Genomic DNA, 26,875 nt, shown 5'->3' on the forward strand with positions numbered 1-26,875 from the left:
TATATTTATGTATTATATTAGTATTTTATGAAGTTAATCAGTTGTTTTCGATTGTTCTACCATTGTCATTTTTCCTTCTCCTTGCACCATTTTTACATGTCTCTGTTTAGCCCGATGGTTGACTGGTAGAGAATGCCATTAGGCATTAAGTCCGCCATTTGGTACATTTTTGTTTTATTTGTGCAATAAAGTTTAAATAAATAAATAATTTCCATCTCCATCATTTAGATGGCTGGCAGTCCTCAACTGTGCGTTTCTCCAGAAACTTCCTGCCCCGCACAGCTAAACTGTGGAATGAATTGTCGCCTGCGGTATTTCCGGACCGATACGACCTTCAAATCTTCAAGAAAAGAGCGTACACCCATCTTAAAGGCCGGCAACGCACCTCCAACACCTCTGAGGTTTCTGGTGTCCATGGGCGGCGGTGATCGCTTACCATCAGGCGACCTGTCTGCTCGTTTGCCTCCTATCCCATAAAAAAAATTAACTGGTGGGTGCGGTTGAATAAAATTGTGCAAGACATTGAAATTGAAAAGTAAATGCTTAAAATCATCTCCCATTCCCATCAAAGCGATACTACGCCACACCACAGAATATATAATAGTACAAGTACAGAAGGCTCACTCCTTTGATGTTCACAAAACGCCGCCATTCTAAATTCTTACCTACATTAACAAACGGACCGCACGCGTGCAGACGACATTGAATTCTATTGCGCCGCGCGAAGGTCGTCGCCGTTGAATGGGCCGCGAACTCGCGGCCGCCGGCATGTACTTGTAGCGCGGCGAAAGGATCGCGGAGTGAGCCGCCCCTGGCCACACCACGCCAATTATATTGTTCTCAGAAACATGAAACTGCGCAGAAAATTGCCATAAAATTCGCAGTAGCGGTCGAATCAACAATTTTTGTGGCATTTCATGATAGTACTTTGTAAGTTGACACACTGTTGACACTCATTATGGTGTATTAGACGGTTTTATATTGCTAAAGAGGTTCTAAAGAGGTACATACACTTGAAACTTTTTATTTTTCTTGCTGCTTATTTTGTTAGTTAAGTACGGTTATGTTGTATACTCGTATGCCATGAGTTTCATGGTTTTGATGAAGTTATGTAATAAGGCAATACGCATTATAATTTTACAATAATAAAGTCGTGGCATCTGGAGATATTTCCCTGAGTTATGCGAGATTATGAATATTAAACCAATAATGGCAATATTGATAAATAACAGGTATACCATCCAGTGGCTAACGATAACTGCGCGATGTCCATTCACCCCAGAAGTTGTATACGCTTCTTTACTGATCTGGCCCCGTAGCCGAATGGCATTTCTCCGACGCCAAACGAAAGCGATACGCCGCTGGCTCTGTCGCGCCAATACGCAAGCGCGATAGAGATAGATATCTACTAGCGCTTCGTTTCGTGAGCGTTTCGTGAGCGATTGTGCCATTCGGCTAGCCACCCAGGGGATCGGTTTTTGAATTTCGAACGCACGAATTCGCCGTTCGAACGTCTGTGGAAAACGACGTAATGCTATTTTTGAAAAAGGGCGGCTAGTAATTTTAAAACTAGTGGTAATGACCACTCGTTTTCGATTCTGTTAGTAGAATTTAAATCGCTAGTAGTGGAGATATTATTGAACGAATTTCACGAAATCGAATGGCCGAGATTCAAAAATCGGCCCCCAGTCGTCAAAACGCTACTTACTGGATTTTTTCTTGATAAAACCTCTTCAAGTATATTCCAAGCTACGTATAGATTCATTGTACGACATATTAGCTTACACGGTAATAAATTCGCGGTCCGAATTCGGATCGTGAGAAGCTTCTAAGCTATCAGTGCTCGAAGTCACGCTCCGCCTAATATCCGGAGCAGCAGTGCAACCTTATACTGGCAATACTTGAAGCTATCTGATTCACAAAGCATGTGTCCGGACAACCGGGACAATTCTTCTCTAAGGCCCACTTGCACCAACCACTTAACTCGGGGTTAGTGGGCTGTCATCTGTCAAATTCCATATAAAATTGTGGATTAAGACGCTACGGGAGCGAAAATGGAAAGGAGTCCCCCTTTCAATTTGGGAATTTCAGTTAAATATACTAGTGTTATTAACTAGACTTATCGAAAAAAAAAAATGTCCATTAAGAACAACTCAGTTAAAAGATATTGCGAAAAAATCTTTATAATCGAGGTTCCGCTCTCGACTGTTCCTTCCTTGAAAACTTATTCAAACGGAACGAAATTTGAGAATCTGAATAACAGTGAAATAATCTGTGTCGGACCGTTTAGATTTTTTGGCTAATTGTTACCGATCTTGAGTATCACACCTTTTTTTGAGCCATTTTGAAAAAGGCCGTTTCTAGAAATTTTTGATTGGCTCTCAAAACGGTCCCACACAGATAAAATAATAATACTCTGTGTTGAAAAAATCATTGCTCTATCTTCAAACACCAGGGAGGAAATAGTCGAGAGCGTTTGTATGGAGAATTGACCTGTATCGTATCGTTTTAACCCTCGGGTTAACCCTCCATTTTCGTTGGTGGCCCTTAGATAGGTATAACGTGTCCGCGACATCCGTAATGAGAATGAGACTCATATCTACCTAAGTAAAATAAATTCATTGATGGAAAATGCCAATCGATGTTAAAGTATGAGAATAGTCTCGTGACTTTTCCTATCATTTGATATCCCTATTCTCGTTAAGTAAGGTGGGTTGAAGCAAACCCCAGTGTTAAACGAATAACACTTGTAGGGAATCTATCAGATAAGCAAAGGTGAGGTGAGGTGAAGTAGACGATGTGCCTGAATCACCTCACAGCTCTTGCCCCGGGTAAAATAAACTTTTCGTTACCCCACTTGACCTTACTGTATATTGGAGACACCTTACACAGAGCAACTGAGCCCCAAACTAAGCAAAGCTTGTACTAAGCGAGGATATGATATGTGTTTGTACGACAAAAACAACGGATCTCGAGACTATTATGTTCATTGATATAAACTGCCGGCATAGCCGAATGGTAATCGTTGACGCCAGACGCCGACAGAAATGCAGTCTGGCTCTGTCGCGCCAATACGCAAGAGCGATAGAGATAGATAGCTACGAAACAGATACTATCGTGAGCGTTTGTGCATTTGGTTACGTACGTCCTTCTCCATACGTGCTGACAAAGTTCTATGAACAATTGAACATCATCTCTGCTGTAAATCTGTCTACGACCAAATTGCATCCGTAGACTAGACTTAACGGATGCTTGACAGGCATTTGAGTTACGGAACAAATTGTACGACATGTCATGTCATGTCATTCTGTATTAGAAATTCTTATAACCTAACTTAATTTGACGCTTTTATTAGACTTATATTGACCGGGATATAGACCGTGATTACCTTTTTGATACCTTTTCGAAATATCCGGGAGCTCGACAAAAATCAAAAAGGTAATCACGGTATATATCCCGGTCAATATAAGTCTAATGAAAATAACCGTGAATCATTCAAAACTCTTATTGACGCTTTTAATAAGATAAATTGGTATTGTCTATGATACACTGGTTTAAATTTTCACGAATTATATTTTAAGTCACTAACAGGCGACTAAATAACATTATTTACCTTTTTTCCAACATTTGGGCCAAGTTGCACTGGTCGTGGTCACGAATTATTCAATTCTAATGAACACAAGTTAAATTATAATCTATTGAAAATATTTCAACTTGTGCTGTCTTAAAGTAGTCACACTACTATGTATATAAATTAAAACCGAAATAAATTACATATATGAAAGAAAAAGTGACCAAGTCCTCTGGTGCCTGAGGCTGGAATCGAACCAGCGTACCCTCCTATCGCGGGAGATGCCTCTTAATCCGCTCGGCCACCCAGGTCACAGCTGTCGAGGTCGAAATTATCTCTCATATGAGTAATCTATACAAGGACTCGTAGCGCCCTCTGTCCATCCCTAGGGCAGAATTATTCAATTATTAAACTACAGTTACTATATTAGTTAAAGATTATATTGATAAAATAAGTCTTAAAGTAGGTAGTGTGCCTATGACATTTTATATCAATACACGTAGGTACCTAGTTGTTTATTTCAATTTACGAGTATTTTAAAAGTAAATGGAATATCAGATGTGCGCAAATAGGAGTGTGGAATAGAGTTGACTTACGGCTTCTTACTACTGTTCCCTATTTACAAACGCATTGCATGTATGTTCCGGTGCGGAACCACATTAATAACATTGTTAGAGTATGATATCACGTCTATATCATCAATAAGCAATAAGGTGTTCGCTTTAATTGTTGTTCCTCACCTTTTACTTGCTTGCGAGTGTTCTCAATGTTCTCATACTTCTTATGATTAGACGGTGTTACTTCGGAATTGAGTTTTAATTATTCACCTCGTACAAAAACATACGATTACGTCAGATACATAATCGTTATATGGGGAGGTTTTTGAGTTGCAAGTTCTTTTTTAATCGTATTTTTCTAAAACGTACTTATTTCCTTTTCGTATTTTTTATTTGACAGTCGTATTTTACAGTTTCTAACTTTCTAGTAAATCCATACTATTTAACATTATAAATGGGAAAGTGTGTGTCTGTTTCTTTGTCCGTCTTTCACGGCAAAACGGAGCGTCGAACTGTAGTGTTTTTTAAGTGGAGATAGGTGAAGGGATGGAGAGAGAGGCTATTTTTGTCTCTTTCTAACGCGAGCGAAGCCGCGGGATAAAGCTAGTTGAATATAAATCACAGAATAATAACATTCATAACGTTACCATCAAAATTGATAACAGTGATTGTGCCAATAAATATGTTTTATAACAAACCGCGTGTGTTTGGTGTATTTAAAATTAAATTACCTTTTGTGAAAATGCATGAAATATTTGTGCAATTAAGTACTTTATCATCAATTAATCAATAAAAGTCTTGATTCAGCACGGGAAGCATGGTCGCGCGATAGACGATAAAATATCAGGCCGTCCCTATCGCACTTACAAATAGTGCGATAGGGACGGCCTGCTATTTTATCGTCTATCGCGCGACCATGCTTCCCGTGCTGAGCACAAATAACCTGAAACATCATCTATTCTTAGTAAATAAGTAAGTAAGTACCACTAATAAATTACCCGTCTGTCGCAATACCAGTACTAGGTAAATACTTATTTGGTCAGGGCACACATAGGTCATAGGTATAGAATAGGTCGTAAGTAAAGCCTGACCAGAATTATAATGACTATGCGCCATGTTGCGGAATTTCATTAGAATTATTTTTTAACCGCCTTCCAAATCTCAAGGGAAGGGGTTCTCAATTCGTCTGTATGTTTTTTTTTATTTTTAATTTTTTTTATTTTTTATGTTTGTTCCTCGATATCTCCGTCGTTACTGGACCGATTTTGAATTTTTTTTTGATTGAATGTATATGCATACAGATTGGTCCCATTTTTCTCAGAACCCAGTTCTGGTGGTGGGATCCTGGAGAAATCGAGGGAACTCCTCAAATCTGAAAGGCATACATATGGTGATTTTTGTGTTTTTAAAGGAACAGCATGCATTTACGTACGGAACAGTGATATTTGGTGCAGTGGAACTCCTGATGATGGTCAGAATGGAACTCCTCAAATCTGAACGGCACACTTATAGTGACTTTGGTATTTTTATAAGAACAGCATCCACTTACGTCCAGAACAGTGACATTTGGTGCAGTGGAACTGCTGATGATGGTCAGAACGGAACTCCTCAAATCTGAACGGCACACTTATAGTGACTTTGGTATTTTTATAAGAATAGCATGCACTTACGTCCAGAACAGTGACATTTGGTGCAGTAGAACTGCTGATGAAGAGTGAGCCGCCCCTGGTTAGAGTTCCGTTCTGATAATCATTCTCATCTGTAGGTAAGTACTTCAGAATCATCCAAATTTCACTATTGGTTCAGAAATGACGGAGATATCGAATAACAAACACTAAAAAATATACAGACGAATTGATAACATAATCCAACATTTGAAAGTATTTATCACCAGAACCCCAAAGGAAGGCGGTTTTTTTTTCTTAAAAATTATTCATTATTTTTTTCATACTATACTGAACTGTCACCGCATACATCAAAATAACAGCGCCCTCTCGACAACCTCTCGAGCTTGCGTTGTCGCGCGCGAGTCCATACTTAGCGCAAGTTGTGCTGTACCGGTAGCATGGTCGTGCGATAAACGATAAAACTATAGCACTTACAAATAGTGCGAAAGGGGCGGCCCGATATGGCCTGAACCGCCTGCAGGGCAATCATGGTCGCGCGATAAATGATAAAACATCGGACCGTCCCTATCGCACTTACAAATAGTGCGATAGGGACGGCCCGATGTTTTATCGTTTATCGCGCGACCGTAATTGCCTGCAGGCTTTATATTATTAATCAGAAAAGGTTCACATTTAGCCAGTTACCGTCACTGGCTTAATGGACGCTGCAGCGAGGCTGGAGAGTTTTTCAGAAACAACATTAAACAGGATTTAGCGCTATTTTCAGGTTTAACGCCTTTTAGTTTCCCCGCTCACTGTCTGATCGGATTCGTTAGTTTCCCAAACAAACAATAGACTTTATTAAGTATTGTTTGTAGAATTATACTGAAATAGTTATTTGTTATACAAGGGGGCAAAGTTGTATTTTAACGCCGAGTGTGGAATTGAGAAACGAGCAAGTGAAAGGATTCTATAGTTGAACCACGAGCGAAGCGAGTGGTTCGAGAATAGAATCCTGAACTTGCGAGTTTTTTAACACACGAGAAGTAAAATACATTTGCACCCGAGTGTAACACAAAATTTTTCCCCTCACTATAGCGAGGAAACTACAACGCAAAAAATGCGTTTATCACTGCTTCCAGTAGTTCCACAGGTGGTAAATCATCTTTATTACTAGATTCACCTACTTGTATCAATTTTAAAGCAATTAATTTTACTTTATTCAAGGTCAAATTACTTTACCCACTAGTGGATAAAATGCGTTTTTACCCGCTGGTATTAAAGGACAAAACACGTGTTTCCGAGCTAGTAAGGGGAAAATATATTTGTAACGCGTCTCACTCACACTAGTAAATATAAGCTCAGCAATATTATTGCTAGTCGATACACGTCGTAAAGTACACAAGGCTTCAGCAGTCATATAAATATTGACAGCCTCTATGCCCAAGGCAATACTGATATTTCTACTTTGCTTCATGCAAACAAAATGTGACAGACGGACCGACAGACAGATGGACAGAGCGGCACCATAAGGGTTCCTTTTGTACTTTATTGGTACGGAACCCTAATAACAACTCATATCCAGAATTTTAGGACACCTTCGCTCGCAAGTCTTTCGGCGCAGTACCTGAGCGAGTTATAATTTGGTTTTTCTACTTGTCGACTGTAATCTGTCAATTAGGGCACCACAGACTAAACTATAAGTGCTAACTTTTCAGTGTTGGATACTCTATGGCAGTTCCGACTCAATTATAATAAGCTCATTATAGTTGGCTTTAGTTAACTGTAATAATTTCAAAAATAGAACTTCATACAATTTCTATACTAATTTGCGATACCTGGCAAATTTTCCTGCATCTGAAACACATTTTTTTTTATCTGTCGCGTTATGGGCCAATCAGAGACGGTTATTACAAACAATTGGTTGCTAGGTAATTCGATGTTGATACAACGGTGAACGATTCTACACTGAGAGAAATTTGCATTGTGAATTTAACAAGTTCGACTTGTTGCGGTTTATCCGTTTGAATCAGCCAAACGTATGTTTAAAACAATATGTGTCAGGTTGTTTTTATAAAATCGACTTGTTGATTCAAATATATTGCCGATTCAAATGACAAGTAGCTTGTTGTTTGAACCAAGGAGCACGTAGGCGCTATTTTAACCAAAAAACTTGTTGAACGAACATAAAAACTGGTTGTATTTTTTCTCAGTGTATTAACATTAATTTTAACTTGCATGAATGATGATATTTCCGTCCATTGATGATGAAGATGATGACTCGTAGAAAAAGTATTGTATACAATAGTGATATAATTAAGCTTTTCACTCTCGTACCGTACTATTAGGCCACTCAGCAAGCTTCGTGGCCTAAACATGGTACTCGACTGAAAAGCTTTGTATTATCACGATTGTATAAAATACTATTCCGAACGCACCCCGAGCTGTCACGAGCCGTAATCCGCGGAAATGTCCAGACGTATTGTCTATAATCCTGCGCAAGCGCTGCCACTCCATAATAAACCTTGACGTGTGGCAACAAGGTCCATTTGTGAACATGTCCAGGTTGAAAATGTGATGGAAAATAGGATATGGTATCAGTGTCGGCGTGTATTAAGAGGATGAATGTTTCAATTTCAATTTTCGAGAACCGAGTTTTGCTGGTAGTTTTTATTTATTTTAGGCTGCATTAAGTGTATTATTGTTTGCATTAACCCCTCGAATGCCTTGTTCCAGATTTGTCACAGACAATTTAAACTGTAATTAACAAATTTAATAAGGTTATTAATTCAGTAGCAAATTTTGACATCGGCGTTCCAGGGGTTAATCATAAATCATAAATATTTTATTTGTAAACATAGGTACATATAGATCTTACATGGAGTTGTGTCAGTGTCGCTATGCTTTGCCTGTAGGCATACAAATATTTTTTGTGGCGATTGAGCATGCAGCAAATATTAAACAAATAAGACCTGAGACTAAACCTAATCTTAATGATATTCTACAATTCAGAATCGGAGAGAAATTCTTTAATAGAATAGTAGGCTTTCCTTGCCAAAAATTTAAATAGACTTTTTTTAAAATCTACCATGTCACCTAATTCTAGTATGTTGTTTGGTAATTTATTGTAAATCATAGGTGCCATACCGAAAATACTTTTCGCAAAAAGAGCGGTTTTTATTGAACGTGTGTAAACTTGATTACATCGCCGAGCGCTATTGGAAACAGAGAATTGGCTAATATTATTTTTGACATAGACGGCTGATTCAAAGATATACAGACAAGGCAATGTTAGAATATTATATTTAATGAAATGTGGTTTGCATGTATCATCTATTTGTAAATTACACATCGAACGTAAACATTTTTTCTGGGCTTTAAAAGCTCTTAGTCGATCTGTAGAGTTACCCCAAAATATGACGCCATATCTCAAAGCTGAGGTAACATAAGCTTGATAAGCTGTTAATACTGCCGATTCATTTACTTTTTTACTTAGATTATATAAAGCATAAGAATTAATTAAGATTAATTCGAATATTCCGTCATAAGGCCTATTTACATGAATAAATAAATAAATATTATAGGACATTCTTACACAGATTGACTGAGTCCCACGGTAAGCTCAAGAAGGCTTGTGTTGCAGGTACTCAGACAACGATATATATAATATACAAATACTTACATATATATACACAGAACTGGTGAGAGAACTAGATATGAGATGACTTCCGGTTCGAGCGCCATCTTAGCGGTCTCGTGTCGTTTTTCTTTTGCTCATTAATGTTCTAAAATTTGTACAGTCACACCTACTATACCTACAATACTGTTTTTTTAATAAGTATACAATATATTGGTTTAATTCTAGGACTTATTTACCGTAACGAATTCGCAAACGAATACCTGTAGGTACGTATTTGAATGTTTTTGTAATGTTAGTTTACACATGCACACATAATAATCACACTGGTATCCCATAATGGGGTAGGCAGAGCACATGAACTACTAAGTTTCAGTGCCACTCTTGGCAAAAAGAGGTTGAAAGAAATCCAAATTGTGACATTGCAGTGACAGGTTGCCAGCCTCTCGCTACGCCACAATTTAACCCATATCGCATAGTCGAAGTTTGAATTGGAATTTGTATAAATGTATATAAATCCCCCGGTAATAACCCGGCAACCTTCAAATCAAGAGTGAACAGGCATCTTCTGGGCAAGTTCACTCAATCGTAGGCCACGTCTTTGCCTTTGGCTAGTCTGTGGCCAAGAGTTTTATAAATAAAAAAAAATACATTAACTACTAAAGTTTCACGTCATTGTGTAAACTTAGTGTCGCTGCCTGAATTTTACGGGTCAAACTTAGACATTTGTGACAAAGCAAGAAAGCTCTCAATTTAACAAAAGAGTACTTTATCTTGCCACATATAAGGTATGAATTCGAATACGTGTAGTGTACAGTCAGGGTTCAAGGTATGAAATATAGATACGAACAAAGTGCCAAAAATAAGTATACTCGACTTTATTGCTTATACGTTAAGACTGTGGATAAATATTTTTGGCAAGTTGTCCGTCCATCTATATTTAGTACCTGGACTGTAGTGTAGGTACATGGAGCTGTTTACAAAACTTTATTGACTGGCGAACTTGGCTCGTCCGCTGCAGTGCCGAATGCTGACATATTGACAACTTATTTGCTGTTTAATGGTTTTTCGTACTTGTGCTGCTGTTTACTCGGCTATAGTTTACACAAGTAAGTTTCAAACAGAGCCCCTACCATAAGATTTTGATGCTTTAGAATACTTTGATTAATAGCGTAGGTATAAAGCAAATATTAGAATCATCCACATTTTTTGGGCAAAAATGCAGCCGTACTATTGGACTACGTATAGAGAAGACAGTGTCCCCTACCGCTTATTTACTAGAACCAAAAAATACATACACTACTACTACCATACTAACATCACACAAAATAGACACAAACAATGGTTGTCGAGTTGCATAATATGCACAAACTAATTAACCGGTACATACCTACATTTTTTGTGACGTTCACGCAATCGAGTGATATATTAGAAAAAAGTCAAAAATTCATGATCGTAGTTCATGGTAGAGGCTATAAGGAAACTATTTAAGTTAGCTATTTCTACTAAACGACCAAAACATAGCATAATAAGAAAGACGTACACAGAAACACCTAACGCTAGCGAGTTCAATTTCGACATACGCATTCCACAGTTCAATGCGAGATTTTTCGAACGACGATATTGTGTAGGTCGAAATACATGCAACTGAGGTAGCCCAATGTTTGGACGCTCCACTGATCCCCATTGTCGGCGTACCTACGCAACGCGGCGAACGTTCACATCTCACAAAAGAACTGTTAGAAATCGGCTTTTCATCAGAGGTCGACGACTCGCGTCCGTTCAGGATGTGAGCAGAGACAAAACGAGTGGAGGACAAAGCCTGTGTAGTGTGCACCGAACAGTACCGCACAAGGGTTTTATATCACGTACTTGTAAATAGGGTTGCCAGATAATATGACCGCAAAATCAGGACCAAATAACGTTTTGGGACTTGCAAATCCATACTAATATTGTAAATAGGAAAGTGTGTGTGTCTGTAAGTTTTTTTGTCCGTCTTTCACGGCAAAACGGAGCGACGAATTGACGTGATTTTTTAAGTGGAGATAGTTGAAGGGATGGAGAGTGACATAAACTACTTTTTGTATTTTCTAACGCGAGCAAAGCCGCGGGCAAAAGCTAGTGCATAATAAAATCAAATGAATTTTTTTTCCAACCCCGATACTTCTACGCGTTCTCGTGATAAAAATGGTATTTTCATCCCTTATTATCAAATATGATAAATTGATCATGATCACCAATTTTAATACAATAATTTGACTTAATGTTCGTAGCTTAAGTGTATCTTTTAATTAAACATTTTTGCTATTTCCAAGCGTCGAAGCAGCAACGTTTCGATTTTTGTTTAATGGTTTTGCAAAGTAAAATCTTGGGATTTTTTTATTTTTTTCGAGTCGGGAGGACATGACAAAAATCGGGACAATCCCGTCACATCCCGACCATCTGGCAACCCGACTTGTAAACCGCAGCCATGATATAGATCGTGTCATCAAGGATGACGCGCGAATTTGTCATATTTAACCTTTGATGGCATGACAATATGAAAGGCATGCATCCTCGTGAAAGTCTTTACTCGTCGCTGAGCAATTACTTGAGGCTTTTTGACAGCAATGGAGCCTTCGTGTAACCGATATTGAAAGCTTCAGACCTTCAGTCAGTGTCGAATTTCTCAAAAAACAGATAGGTAGTTGTCGTGTATTTTTAATGCTCTGCAATTTAGACCGACTGATTTTGCGACCGATATTAAGGTGAAACGTGGCTGATCATCATAATAGTTATGTTTATAGTTTGCTGATGCACTAAGTATTTCGGTAGTAGTAGAGAATTAAAAAAAATGCTAATAAAGCTAGTCAAAGAAAAATGTAGTAATCCTTCCCAAACTATACTCTATATTGATCCTGTTTGTTGTGCGTAAATACATTCATATTAATGTTTAATTACTTTAACTAGATTTTGAATTATAAGTAAAGAATAAAAGTAGGCAAATACCTACAGTCTCGTAATTACATAAGTGCTTCATAGCTTTATAAATACCTAATGAAAATCTAAATGTCATAAAATAACGCCAAATGAAATTTTCTGTGCCTGTATCTGTCAGATTTGGAAGCTCATTTGCGCCTTGATTGTATAAAAAACCGGCCAAGAGCGTGTCGGGCCACGCTCAGTGTAGGGTTCCGTAGTTTTCTGTATTTTTCTCAAAAACTACTGAACCTATCAAGTTCAAAATAATTTTCCTAGAAAGTCTTTATAAAGTTCTACTTTTGTGATTTTTTTCATATTTTTTAAACATATGGTTCAAAAGTTAGAGGGGGGGGGACGCACTTTTTTTTCCTTTAGAAGCGATTATTTCCGAAAATATTAATATTATCAAAAAACGATCTTAGTAAACCCTTATTCATTTTTAAATACCTATCTAACAATATATCACACGTTGGGGTTGGAATTAAAAAAAAATCAGCCCCCACTTTACATGTTGGGGAGGGTACCCTAATAAAACATTTTTTTCAATTTTTTATTTTTGCACTTTGTCGGCGTGATTGATATACATATTGGTACCAAATTTCAGCTTTCTAGTGCTAACGGTTACTGAGATTATCCGCGGACGGACGGACGGACGGACGGACGGACGGACGGACGGACGGACGGACGGACGGACAGACAGACATGGCGAAACTATAAGGGTTCCTAGTTGACTACGGAACCCTAAAAACAGACCACACAAACCCAAAGCGGCCAAGCTTAATTAATAGCCGGCGATAAACACGGTGACCGAAACGGTAGCAGTCGTTTAAAATTAATATCACTACATTTTGATCACCACACAGATCACTTACCTACTAGATAAAGGAATAACACTGCATTCTTTTTCTTTAAATTTTAATGTTCCCGTACCTGTAACTTTAAGGCTCGTTTGGTGCAAGTGGCCCTTAGTGTGACAGGGCATGACAAGGTCTAAAAGAAAACGAGTTCAACAAACAATCCCTTGAGAGACTGCAGTAAGCTCGGTTCTCCAATTTCTCCATGCAAAATACAAACAAAAGATCTCATTTTCAAAACCATTACCTAGTTTGCTCTGAAACGTTGCACTTTTAACGGAGAGGTATTCCATACCTCTTAATAATTATTATATCTTCAGACATAGTTACTGAGATATTAGCAGCAGCCATTTGATCTGATCTAATAATTTTATTCCGTACAATTATAAAAAACAACATAATGAGGGTAGCACTATGCATCTTGTTTTATTCTTGCTGCTGTGTGTATTGTTAACAATTCTTTTTAAACATATCTTAATAAAGAGTCTTTCTGAGGCGGTCTGAGGTTCTTACAATTTAAGGCGGGACATTTTGAAAGCAACTATGATATCGTTAAGTGCCACTTAGGTAAGTAACTGCTACCAAAGAGGATCGAGTATTAAAGAGCGTTACTGTCAAAGTAAAATGTGTAATCACAGTGCATAGACTGCCATCTCTCGACACAGGCTTAAAACTTTTGAACCTCAGTTTTGACAATTTGACCCATATTCTTAGCTTAATATGTTTTAAAATGTCAAATATTAATATTAGCGCCATCTAGCCGAGCGTACCCCAAAGGTGTATCGCCATCTAGCTCACCGCACCTTTTTCTGTATGGTTTTGGGGTACGTTTTTTTCTTAGACTTTATCTGTCTATACGAAGTTATATAAGTCTTTGCTGCTACTTATCTAGGTGACTTAAGTTAAATCATATTCGAGACACCGTCCCCTCCAATTCTCCTTGGAATACACCGACTATCTACAGCTCAAAACTAACTCCAGAATTGAGCGATAAGCATTGAATTTGAGCCAGTTATAACAAGTTTAACAACTTCACTAGATAAACTTTGAATCTTGAGATTTGGATTAAAACGTACAAGTCATGACGTATAATTGTATATTGTAAGATTTCACACCGTCAAAGTTTGCCAATTAAAATTTGAGGTGACTAAATTGCAATTCGAAGTTTAATTTGAGTTTGTCGAAAAGTTTCAGGTCTAGTTAGAATAATTTTAGGTTTTAATTTAAAGTTTTCAACTATTTGTTTCTGTGACTTGTTATTAGTACATGACTAGGCCGAACTAATAGGTACCTACATAAATGCCTCGTGTATCGTTACATAGGTACTTATAATAGTTATTAAACAAACATAAAACTGAATTTCCCAGAAGACACAGGGAGGAGACTAGATAAAATAGAATGTCAATTGTTTATTAGATCGTACACGAACATTACGAATTTTGACTTGTATCGAGTATAGTTAAGAAATATAAAAATGCCCAATGAAAAGTTTATTTATTGATTTACTTAAACTTTATTGCACGAAAGAACAACGTAATGTACAAAAGGCGAACTTAATGCCATGAGGCATTCTCTGCTAGTCAACCTTTGGCCAAAGCAGAGAATACTGTAGGCGGGTAACGTTAAATTGGTATCAACATTTGTGAAGTTCGAATTAACTGATGAGTAAACCACACCACCTCACTATCCACATATGCCACAAAATCGAACCTTCAGTTCAGTCCTAAGGCTACGGACTAAATGCGCGCGGTGCGGCTAGCAGTCGGCGCCTGTCGTCCACAACAAAATATTCTTAACAGTTTGTTCGTAAGGTTGATATAAAAAGTGATCCGACTTTCGAGAAATCGGCTCAATTTCTATTTAATCAATCTTACCGTTCAGAACCGGACGCGTAGGTTCGCGCAGCAGGATCAAAAGTCATAAAATATCTCTGTGTGAGATGATAGCGGTGATCGCCAACCCGCTTGTCGCGTGCATCCAGTCCCCAGCCTTACCCTTTGAGAGTAAGTTCGGGATCAGAGGAAGCGGATCCGGAAACGCCCGTAGCGCTCACATTTGATCTGGCTGCGCATGTGATTTTCTGCACGGTTTCACGTTTTAGTTCAGTGCCGATATATAACGCATGCAAAATGCGTCTGTTCCGTCTTGTTGTGATTTAGAATTTCTAAATATTGATTTCAAAATTAGAAATAACGGTTGACGCAAAAATGACATTTTACGACTTCGATTGACAGTTAGAAATGTTAGTTAACTAATTTGATAAGCTAGAAAAAAAAACCATCAATTTGTAGAGGTTAACGATGTTCATAACTGTTCCTTTCAAAGCTATAACTATATCATAAGTAGTTCTCGTGATATTTAGTAATGTTGTAAGACAGACAGACGGACAGAATCTCATTGTAAGTGCGTTTCCAGTTCACATTATCCGATCCCCATACATTACAGGCGCCATCTTGGAATCTTTCCATTGAAATCCTTCCGACATCCGATATCTGATCGGATAGTGCGTAAACGGACTAAGATTACCTTTTTATACACTTTTTGGCACGGAACTCTAAAAATAGACCTGCAACTTATACCTACAATAATACCTACTTGTCTGGTAGAGATTGCTTTTTAGCGATAAGACCGCCTGTTGTTACCTAGTTATACTCTCACTCGACATTCTGTATATTTTTACATGTAAAATGGTGCAATAAAGAATATTTACTTACTTATACTTGCTATTATCCTTTCAATATGTTAGGGTCTAAACGAATAAAACAATATTTTCATCAAGAAGTATGTACGTTAAATAACTAACTTTATGTTCGCTTAAATTCGCTCGTATACTGCGAAGTCTGAAGACAATCTATCACGAAGTGTGGGAGGTACTGAAAGTAGGTATACATATGAAGGCACAGGGTCAATTTGTCCTGCTGACCACTACGTGACCGACCCTGTCATTTCTCGATGTTTATTACGTGCAGCATTCTCACAGCCTACTGAAATACAGTTTCACAACTCATAATATATAATAATTTAGTTAATAAAGTTAATAAATTTCAATCCGAGTCAATCGCGATATAATAGTTCCGGAAAATGAAATATCGTACAAGTATTAGAGCGATGAAACGTCAGAAATAAAGACTTGAAGATTGTAGTTGCCACATTTATTATTCTGCCACGTGTTTCTAATGAGTACATAGTGAGTTTTATAGCGCTCTCTCTCTCTCTCTCTATTCGTTTACTCATAAAATACACAATTATTTCAGATTTCTGTCTAGTCAATCTATATGAAAGTGGTCATCATCATCCTCCTTGCCTTATGCCGGCATTCGCCGCGGCTCACTGGATCGCGGCTTTGACAACTTATCCCAAGATTTGGCGTAGGTTAGTTTTACGAAAGCGACTGCCATCTGACCTTCCAACCCGAAGGGTAACTACTGTAACTAGCCCATTAGAATTAGTACGGTTTCCTTAAGATGTTTTTCTTCACCCAAAAGCGACTAGCAAATATCAAACGACATTAAGATCAGTTCCCGACAGCTTTATACATAGCATCATCAGCAAATTTTAATTGATCCTATTTTGTTACCAATATTTCGTAATATATCTACAGGATAATTGTTATAATTAAGAAAATACAGAATACTAGAGAACCTTAATGACGAAATAAAACTTACTAAAATCTCAATTCTTCTTCTAACTTTTTCCTTAATTATTGTACAAACTTTTCGAGAACTGCTGTTAAAGAAGTAAAAGAAACATAGGTTTGCCTCAGCTGTGCTTACCAACCACGTTACCATATCCCATCGTCTGAAAACCTTCGATTCAACCACGTTATTGCCGTTCAGATTGTTATGGGCGTGCCACCAAATTGATTCGTCGCATCCGTACGTGTCAAACTGCCTTGCATACTTATACTCACGACTCGTATGAACACTGGGACATATTTAGATCGTTTCATTCACGAAGACGTGTACTTTGACTCTATTTGCACGCTATTAAAGTAATTCTGCGCGTCATCGTTAAGGGCACGATCTGATACCGAAAACACAGAGGCACACATTTCTTTGTTAAATATACCACTCAAATAGGCTAGAGCAATAAGGATGTTTGATTTTCGGGAGAGAAACCGTCATTCTTGTACCGCACCTATCGCCACGGAAATCCACAAAGCCGTTCATTTTTTAAAGGCGAAAATTCTATTATTATAGTCGTGAAAATAAAATTCTAAAAAATTACAGTTCTAAAAAAGTAAACTATCGATATCTTGGCTTGGCACCACTACAAGAAATAACGTTCAATGTGTCACAGGATCCATGAACTGTTCTTAACCATTCTCCACTTTCTCCTCATTTTGATCAGCGTTTAAGAAGAAAGTTCAACTTGTTATAGCATAGCATCCTTCTTGTGATTTCTTGTACCCCTTTGTTTTGACCATTTGATGTGTCATCGCTATGTCCATGTGTATTATTATAGATATTTCTTGCGTAGGTTCTGTGTACAGTTCAGCTTCGGCATAGTATTTCAATAGGCAATCAATATTCAAGTCTCCCGCTTGAAACTTCGCCTGAGTTAAAATTTAGCGTGGCAGCACCTTCAATTGGTATATGTATTGTTTTCCTTAACTTGGAATTAAGAGATTTGTAAGGATTAAAGATTAATTTTTGAAGGGGCTTTTTAACCTTAGGCAATTTATTTGACATTTTTATTTCTAGTAAGTGATTTTATTTCTAGAAGCTTAGGTTTCTTAGGATCGTGACGTCATTTGCCATCAAGGCCACGTTAGAACCTTTTCACGGTCAACGTCAAACGTGGCTTCTATGGCCAAAAATGCACGGCGTCAATAACAGGGTTGTAGAGTCCTATGATTCAAATTGGTTGTCCGTACCTAACTATGCCTAATCAACTCCAAAGTGGGCATTTTCGCGAGAACAATCTCAAAAAATATTTTTTTTTAAGGTAGATAAATTTTATGTTTCACGAGCCCTTTCGATTTAGGACAAAAACAAGAGACAAAAAAATGGTCCCAAAATATAATATTATCGTATTTTGCATACTTTCCACTTTGTAACCACTGTACAAAATGTTTGCAAAATGGCAACGAAGTAAAAAATAATAATTTGGGACGCTTTTTTTACCTAGTAGGATCGAAAGGGCTTGTGATTCTGAGTAGGAATAACATTAAATTTACCTAATTTGAATCTTTTTTCGCGAAAATGCCCTAGTAGGAAATAGTCAGAATAAGAAACTTATTTGACTAGTACCTACCGTACCCAGCACGTATACCGTATCCGTATTCCTGATATTCATAAAATATTCAAATAACCTTTTCATCTTTTGAGTATTTGTTCAAAGAAGTTCCCTCAATTTTCGACACAGTTCTCGAGTCCTTGACATGAGTAGGTATTAGATAGCATAGATACACGACCCCTTCAGCGTCGAATTGAAACGAAGCCATACAAGAAACCCTCTGGCGTATAATCTTCACGGGCAAGAAGGACTGTATCGCTTACTAATAAGCTTAATACGCTGCTTGGTTAAGCCCCCCATTCACGGTACGATACCATCCGTCGCAACAGATCAATCGAAACGACCGATCGACAGTGTATGTCAACATCGTAAACGATTTACTTGATCGCATACGATATAATCGCACATCGCAACAAAATCCCGTGCGATCGTAGGTCGCTTTCTTAAAACTAGTGCCTACGCCAAATCTTGGGATTAGTTGTCAAAGCGGACCCCAGGCTCCCATGAACCGTAGCAAATGCCGGAGGAGGATGATGAAGGAGGACTTACCGACTGATTTCATTATTCCGTCTCGTGAGAGTAACTTTGGCGGGGGCGTGGTGGGGATCGTATACGATATCGTAAACGATCGATCGCCGTGCCGATGGATCGTACCGTGAATGTGTGGCTTTACTCTTGGTTTGAGTCAAACACATATATAATCCGTATAGACAGATAAAGTCTAAGACAAAAACGTACCATACAGAAAAAGGTACGGTGGCCTAGATGACATTACACCTTTAGGGTACGCTCAGCTAGATGGCGCTAATATTAATATTTGACATTTTAACACATATCAAGCTAAGAATATGGGCCAAATGGTGAAAACTGAGGTTCAAAAGTTTTAAGCCTGTGTCACGAGATGGTAGTCTATGCACTGTGATTACACATTTTACTTCGACTGTAACTCTCTATAATACTCGATCCTCTTTGGTTTGAGTGAAGACTGTGAAACTGCACAAAGTTTAACCAAGTATAAGGGCCGGTTGCATCAACCATAGGTAACAGACACATCAAAGCAACGCAGTAGAAGTTAATGGAAATTCTCAAACTAAAATTTGGCAAACGCTAGTTTCGGTAACGGATGAAAGGCACCCTAAGACCTGCAAAACTTATTCTTATCAAGCACATTATTCCCAGTTTCATCACAGAGAAACTTTCACATTATACATTAGTAAGACATTATAAGCTTTTAGTAGGTAATTGTACACCCAATGTTTACATAGGCACATAAATAAATAAGCAACGTAATCACGAAATTAACATAAACCAATGTGTACTGAGTTATGGCCAGCTAATGAGGGTATACCTAGAATACTAATAGAGCCTTAGCATTGCGCGATTAACTCATGTCTGTTTCTATATTTTGACGTAAACTTTAAGAAGATAAAAAAAACCGGCCAAGAGCGTGTCGGGCCACGCTCAGTGTAGGGTTCCGTAGTTTTCCGTATTTTTCTCAAAAACTACTGAACCTATCAAGTTCAAAACAATTTTCCTAGAAAGTCTTTATAAAGTTCTACTTTTGTGATTTTTTTCATATTTTTTAAACATATGGTTCAAAAGTTAGGGGGGGGACGCACTTTTTTTCCTTTAGGAGCGATTATTTCCGAAAATATTAATATTATCAAAAAACGATCTTAGTAAACCCTTATTCATTTTTAAATACCTATCCAACAATATATCACACGTTGGGGTTTGAATTTAAAAAAAATTCAGCCCCCACTTTACATGTAGGGGGGGTACCCCAATAAAACATTTTTTTCCATTTTTTATTTTTGCACTTTGTTGGCGTGATTGATATACATATTGGTACCAAATTTCAGCTGTCTAGTGCTAACGGTTACTGAGATTATCCGCGGACGGACGGACGGACGGACGGACAGACAGACATGGCGAAACTATAAGGGTTCCTAGTTGACTACGGAACCCTAAAAAACATTTTTGGCACCAGCTTTTATCGCCGACTGTACTTTTCTTTCAACAGTCATCTACTGCTCGCCGAGACGTTTCTAAAAACCTCTTACTCAATAGGTAGGGATACGACATTTCATTCCAGAGTTCCAATGATATACTTGATATACCATGATATTTTGACATGATACATTGTCACGTGATTTACATAGGTAATATGTGTGCAAAATTTCAGCGCAATCGGAAACCGGGAAATGGGTAAAATTTTACTTGCAAGACTTGATTATAGACAGACAACGGGAACGGGAAGTTGAAAGTATTGTACAATAAATAAAAGCTACTTAGTAATAATATAAATAGGTACACAGTAAAAGGTAAGTAACCCTTTGAACTCCAGGCATACATACTAATTAGTATAATTAGAAATGGCAATTAAGTAGGTAATGGAAGAGTAGGTAGGTAGAAACATCAATTTCTAGATTGAAATTTATAATTTACGGAAATATCCTACTTTAAATCTAGCAAGACGCAAAAATACCATATAATAAACAAATTACCTACCATGATGTACGAAAATAATTGGACTTTATAACCCTGTATTTGCATAGAGGTACCTACATGCGTCAGGTAAAAAAAAACCTTAATTAATTTATTCGTCGTACCTTTTGCAAATTCATAAGGCCCGTCCCCAAGTACGATCGAGTGTGTGGCTCGTTACAAGAAATTAAAAAAAATAATTTTAGCGGAGTCCAGATAAGATCGAACGCTCTTATTCTCGGATCCGGACAAATTGTTAATGACATTTGTATTTACTGTGAGAATGAAACATACCCGAGAAACAATAGGATCATTGAGAATACCGTTCCGTGCAAAGCAGAGATCACTTTCTATAGAACTCGCATTATGTTTTGACCGTATTGTGACTGTACCGTAAGTTCGTAACTCGTTTACGATAACCTGGCAGGCAAGTATGGTCGCGCGATAAATGATAAAACATCTGGTCTTAACAAGCTTGCCTGTCTGTGGCCCATTTCTCAAAACTGAAAGTTACAAGTTACAAGCGGAAGTCTCTTTTCAACTTGTCATATTAAACATTGACTACCACTTGTAAATTGTAACTTGAAGCTTCGAGAAATGGGCCCCTGATCTACACACATATACCTATGTAGTTTAAAAAGCTTTAAACTATTTACATACACTTTTAAATACGTGAACTATCATGTTGGGGTCAAAACTGCCAGGCTGAAATGGAACTGGGCAGGTCATGTACGAATTGTACGGCATCCACAACGGTGGGCTAAATTAGCCACGAAGAGGGTACCAGGCAAGCATGGTCGCGTGATAGGACGTCCCTTTCGCACTATTGTAAGTGCGATAGGGACGCACCGATGCGATAAAGTTTATCCAACTATAGTGTGCTACACCTGCAGAACGCAAACGCCCGAGGGGTCGCCCCGGAAAGAAATGGCGGGACGACTGACTCATTACTCGGCAACTGGACGCATAAGTACAGCTTTTATTTTTAATCGGGATGATTGGACGTCTAGGGGGGAGGCCTTTGCCCAGCAATGGGGACTATAAAAAAAATCATCTTCCTTTGCGTTATCCTGGAGTATTGCCACGGTACAATGGAGTCTTCAATTCGTTTACGTTGTAAATATGCAACTTATCTCTACATAGAAGTATTTATTTATGTATTTTTTTCAGACCCCACTACTAGTCATTCTATTTTTCATTCTATCTAGTAAGAGGATATCTGTGCAAATCTACGAGCAAAGTGAGTGTTATACCCACAAGTTATCACCTAGAACTACTATCTCATTTAATCGCATAAACGAAAAACAATCTTAATACTTTAACGTAAAGTTCATATTTAAATGAGAATAAAACGTAGATACGATAATATAAAGGTTAGAGCAGACATTAAATGCGGGGCACTTGGTTCAGCAGGGTCAAACTTGCTCAAATAATAGCGCGATGTTATTTCTTTAACCTTTGCTTAATCGACTGACAGATTATGGATGGTGTTTATAAATATAGATTATACAACTCTATGATTCATTTGATAATATTCAAGTTGTTTGTAAAGTTGCCAAAAATATAAAACAACCCTTGGCTGACATTCCCTTTTGTGTTGATGCCGGCCTGGGGGGCGATTTTTGAATCTCGCATACGGGATTTTGTCACTAAAATACCGGTTGAAAACGGTGACTTGCTTATTATTTTCAGTGACAATTTTCTGAATTCGAACGCGTGAGACTCAAAAATTGCTTCCCTGGTTAGGTAAATGATACAAATAGACTATTGTCTAGAGGGCGCTGTTATTCTGGTGTATGCGGTGACAGTTTGTTTAGTATGAAGAAAATAATTCTAATGAATACATGGCGCGTAGTCATACAGGGTGTAACAAAAATGGTGGTGATCCGTTTAAGGGCGTATTCAGTATCGTATTCTCATCAGGAAAAAGTAGAATAAAATTTTTTTTTTGCAAAAAATTTTTTTATCTTTGTATGGAGATTCGACCGATTCGCGCGGCCCGGCTCATACAAAAGTTAAAATTTTTTAAGCGAAAAAAAAAATTTTCTTCTACTTTTTCCTGATAAGAATACGATACTGAGTACGCCCTAAACGGAACACCACCATTTTTGTTACACTCTGTATATTTCTGGTCAGGCTTTGCGATATTGCGGATATTGATCGGATATGTCAGCGTTAAAAGTAACATTCTTTAAAAAAAAACCAAAACGGCACCTTGGTCGTAACTCGTAATATGAAAATTACTCAAAAACCCAGTTAATGTAGTTCCTTTCTTGTGTTAATTTTTTTTGTGTTCAATTAGGATTTAATCTTAGCTAGAAATGACCCTCAATCTACTTCCGAAATTCACTTTTTTACTAAAAAATATGCGTAATATTACGTTGAAAATGGTATCTCCATTATTATCCAATTTCAGCATTAGAAAGCACCACTTAGCATTTATAAGATTGAATAGGCTTATCGTGTTCGCGTTCAAATGGAAGAAAAGGTCACCTGCGTAATCTTGGAGGTCTGAAAGCCATTGAACAACGGGGTATATAAAACAACGTTTGCCGACTCATTAGGGGAGTAGCTTTTACGCAAGTCATAGTAGTTTTGTGTACATTTAATTAATACGAGTAAAAGGCTCTTCCTTTGGTTGCTTTTCGAATAGGGAATTTGTGAATTACGAATACTAGAGGAAATTATTACGTCAAACTGGATTGAATACTGAAATGTTGTTTTTGAAATACATTAACGAAATATTAAAATTGAGATTCTAGTCGCATCAACTCTAGTCGTAGAATTTAAATGCATAATTATTTATGTAGTAAATAGTGAAGATTTTATTGAGCAAAAATCTGCCATAAATATCCAACATAACTTTAGATTCACCAATCAGGATAGGTTATGTATTCAAGTTACTAATAGAATAATATTAAACTACGTGAGGGTGGGACAGTACTAAGGATTGGGCATGTAGTGCCTTAGTAATTTACCTATCCACTAACATAGTTATTTAACTGCTTAGGGATTTTTTTGTCTGCTCATTTTCTTTTCCATTAGTATTGCATTAAAGATATCATTACTTTTTCCAGGCAGAAACATACGACCAATAAGCCAACATGCGCTTGATACGATATGACACAGTGATTATCCATTCAAAGCTCTGGAATCAACATCTGTCGCGATCAACAATCTGAATCCATTTGCAATGCTAACCGCTTGCATAAATCCCGATATATGACCGAGCTGCGAATGACTTGTATGCGATAGGGATTTAGGCACAGCGACAGCCTGATGGCTTTAGGAGATTAGAGAAGAGGAACTCTGATTTAAAAGCTTTTACTTATCCTCGAACATGAAATAGTTTAGTTTTTAGAAAAATTAAGGCCCGAGTGCCATCTCATATACAATAGTACTCTTTATTATACTGTGTATTAGGTGTGCATCGCCGCGTGCAGCGAGGCGGGCGAGCGGGCGTCCACCCTATGGCGTCGACTCAGGACACGTGTGTGAGCTTCAGTTGTTTTGATATGCACGCCGCACGCCGCCCCGCTTCACGCCCAATATGAGCGTGCTCATAGGCCTTACACTGCCTAGTAATGTCCGCAATTCGCCATCTTTACCACATCCATATGACCACAATTAAGTAAGCGAGCCAGCTATCCCATTTTAGGATATACCAATTATAGGCAGATTTGAAAGTCGATTTCACTACACGCCGACGGCATTGTTTACGGCGTACTTGATATATGGCCTCTAGACACTAGTTTCCCATAGCTGCATAATGTTCTAAGGTTCTTTGACATACAATATATCGTTAGTCACGCGATTTGGACGGTTTAATATTAAATTGTTGATATCTGCTATTATGCACTAGGTTACAATGCAAGAAGGTCAGCAAAGTAAATTAATTTATTTACATCTTAGGATACCTAAGTAACTACTATAGATATACAAGATTCTCCATAATATAGAGTCTATGCAGAAAGAAATTCATAGAATATACATACTTAGACATACTGGGATTGGGTCTCATAAATTTTACTTCTTTTTCCGAAGAGACTCTATCTAAGATAGCGTGGTCTTGTGAGATGAAGTATTTCAACAATAGTAGATTGACAATAATTGTAAGGATTCTATAATTGAATCAAGTGTATTAACGCCGAAGGTGGAAATAATTTTCATAAGTCACTTTGCTCTCTCCTAGCAAGGAAGAAAAAACCCTTTTAGGAAGCGATGAAATAAAAACAATTAATTTTTTCATCGTTGTCAAGTTTTCTTGTCGGTTCCAGCAAAATTAAATTCTCATATTAGGCATTTCTCTATTGTTACTATTATTAACTATATTGTTCACCAGTTCCATGTCGCATCAAAGTAAAATTTAAAATGAAAGTGCAACGCAGGGCGTGCACTTTAGCGTTTCTGTCAGCAAAATAACTCGGTTGAGTGCATAACAAAATTACCATACAACTTTGTTGACTCCACATATATTCACTAGATATACATATGTATTATACATTATATTGTATAGAATCTATGGTTCAGAAGTAAATACATGCAAGCCCCGTGCGTGCCCATGAATAGAATGCCACAACACCTATTGATCAATATTGCATGAGCATCTAATCCTATGGTTGTATTCACAGAAACAGAGATTTAACAGCAATTTTGTGTGATACAATTTTGGATGACTCACACTGTATGAAATGGGCCGATGAATCAATTTTATGGGAGTTACAGAATAACCCGGAGATCACATAACAATTTCTATAGAAATTGACATATCGATCAGTTCCGTCTCACTTTATTTTTAGTTAGCGTGAGCTAACCTTTTTTTTTTTTTCGAAGTGGAATGCGTTTACGCATTCCCCCAGCCTTCGAAGGGGTCAAGGTCTTACAAACAGGGGATATGTGGGACTCGCTCCATCAACCTGCTGCTCTTCCGAGTGAGGAGCGCGGGAGGAGAATACCCACTAAACCACTCCGGGCATACAGCTTGACTGTTCATGGGGGGGAACACCGTAAGCCCAATTGTGGTCATTCTCCACAGAGCGTGAGCTAACCTAGTTTAAGGACCTACTCTTGTTATTGTTCTTGTCAGTGTTATTGATTTTCAAGCAACTTACTTACTTACTTACTTACTTACTTAAAAATTTTGCACATCATAAATAAATATTTTAAAATAACCCTTGTGCAATTTTTGATATCAAAACGTCGTCAACTTACCTTGATCAGATTGGCAACTTAACCCAACCCAATACATTGTCTATATAATTTTTCTAAACGCACATTTCAGAATGACTCCCTGTTATCTATGGGCAAGCCATCGGCCCTAAAGCCTCCACCACACTTAAAGCGTTTTATGCGGCGTTAGCGGAGCGCAATGATAGCGGTGCGCCGGACGAACGCTGCATGGCGTTCCGCTCGCAATCCGCGCTCGTTAGTTCCCGCCGGCGTCCGCTGAGCGCAACGCCAGCGTTCGTCCGGCGCACCGCTATCATTGCGCTCCGCTGACACTCCACTAACGCTCCGCCTACGCTCTCAAAACGCGCATGTGTGGCCGAGCTTTAAGATTGTAAACGCATCTCTAACCACCCACCGGCCAATTTGAACGGAAATAATTGACTGTCTAGAGGCGGATAATGATGCAGCGAGTGTAAGTTATTGGCTACTTTGGCTAGGCAACTAATTTATACGGTTTTGGACGTCTTTGTCCTTAAGCAACTTCAGGGAGAAACGACAATGAAATGTGGCCAATTTGTTCTCAATTCTGGAGCCTATTAAACTATGTTTATATCAATAAGAGTTTTGAATGATTCACGGTTATTTTCATTAGACTTATATTGACCGGGATGTAGACCGTGATTACCTTTTTGATATATCCTTTATTATCCTTTTTTATGTTTATATCAATTGTTATCTGATACTGGGTCAATCCGCGGCAAGAGTAACATAAGTCACGATTTTATGACATGTAC

The 26,875-nt window shown here is 37.9% G+C and overlaps 1 protein-coding gene across 1 annotated transcript in view; it reads right to left on the reverse strand.

The window, feature by feature from the left end:
• Positions 1–26,875, reverse strand: part of LOC125235409 (apoptosis-stimulating of p53 protein 2) — a 629,684-nt gene that overhangs the window by 568,531 nt on the left and 34,278 nt on the right. The gene's annotated exons all lie outside the window — the stretch shown is intronic.

This window comes from Leguminivora glycinivorella, chromosome 17, assembly GCF_023078275.1.
Source record: "Leguminivora glycinivorella isolate SPB_JAAS2020 chromosome 17, LegGlyc_1.1, whole genome shotgun sequence".
Taxonomy (NCBI): domain Eukaryota; kingdom Metazoa; phylum Arthropoda; class Insecta; order Lepidoptera; family Tortricidae; genus Leguminivora; species Leguminivora glycinivorella.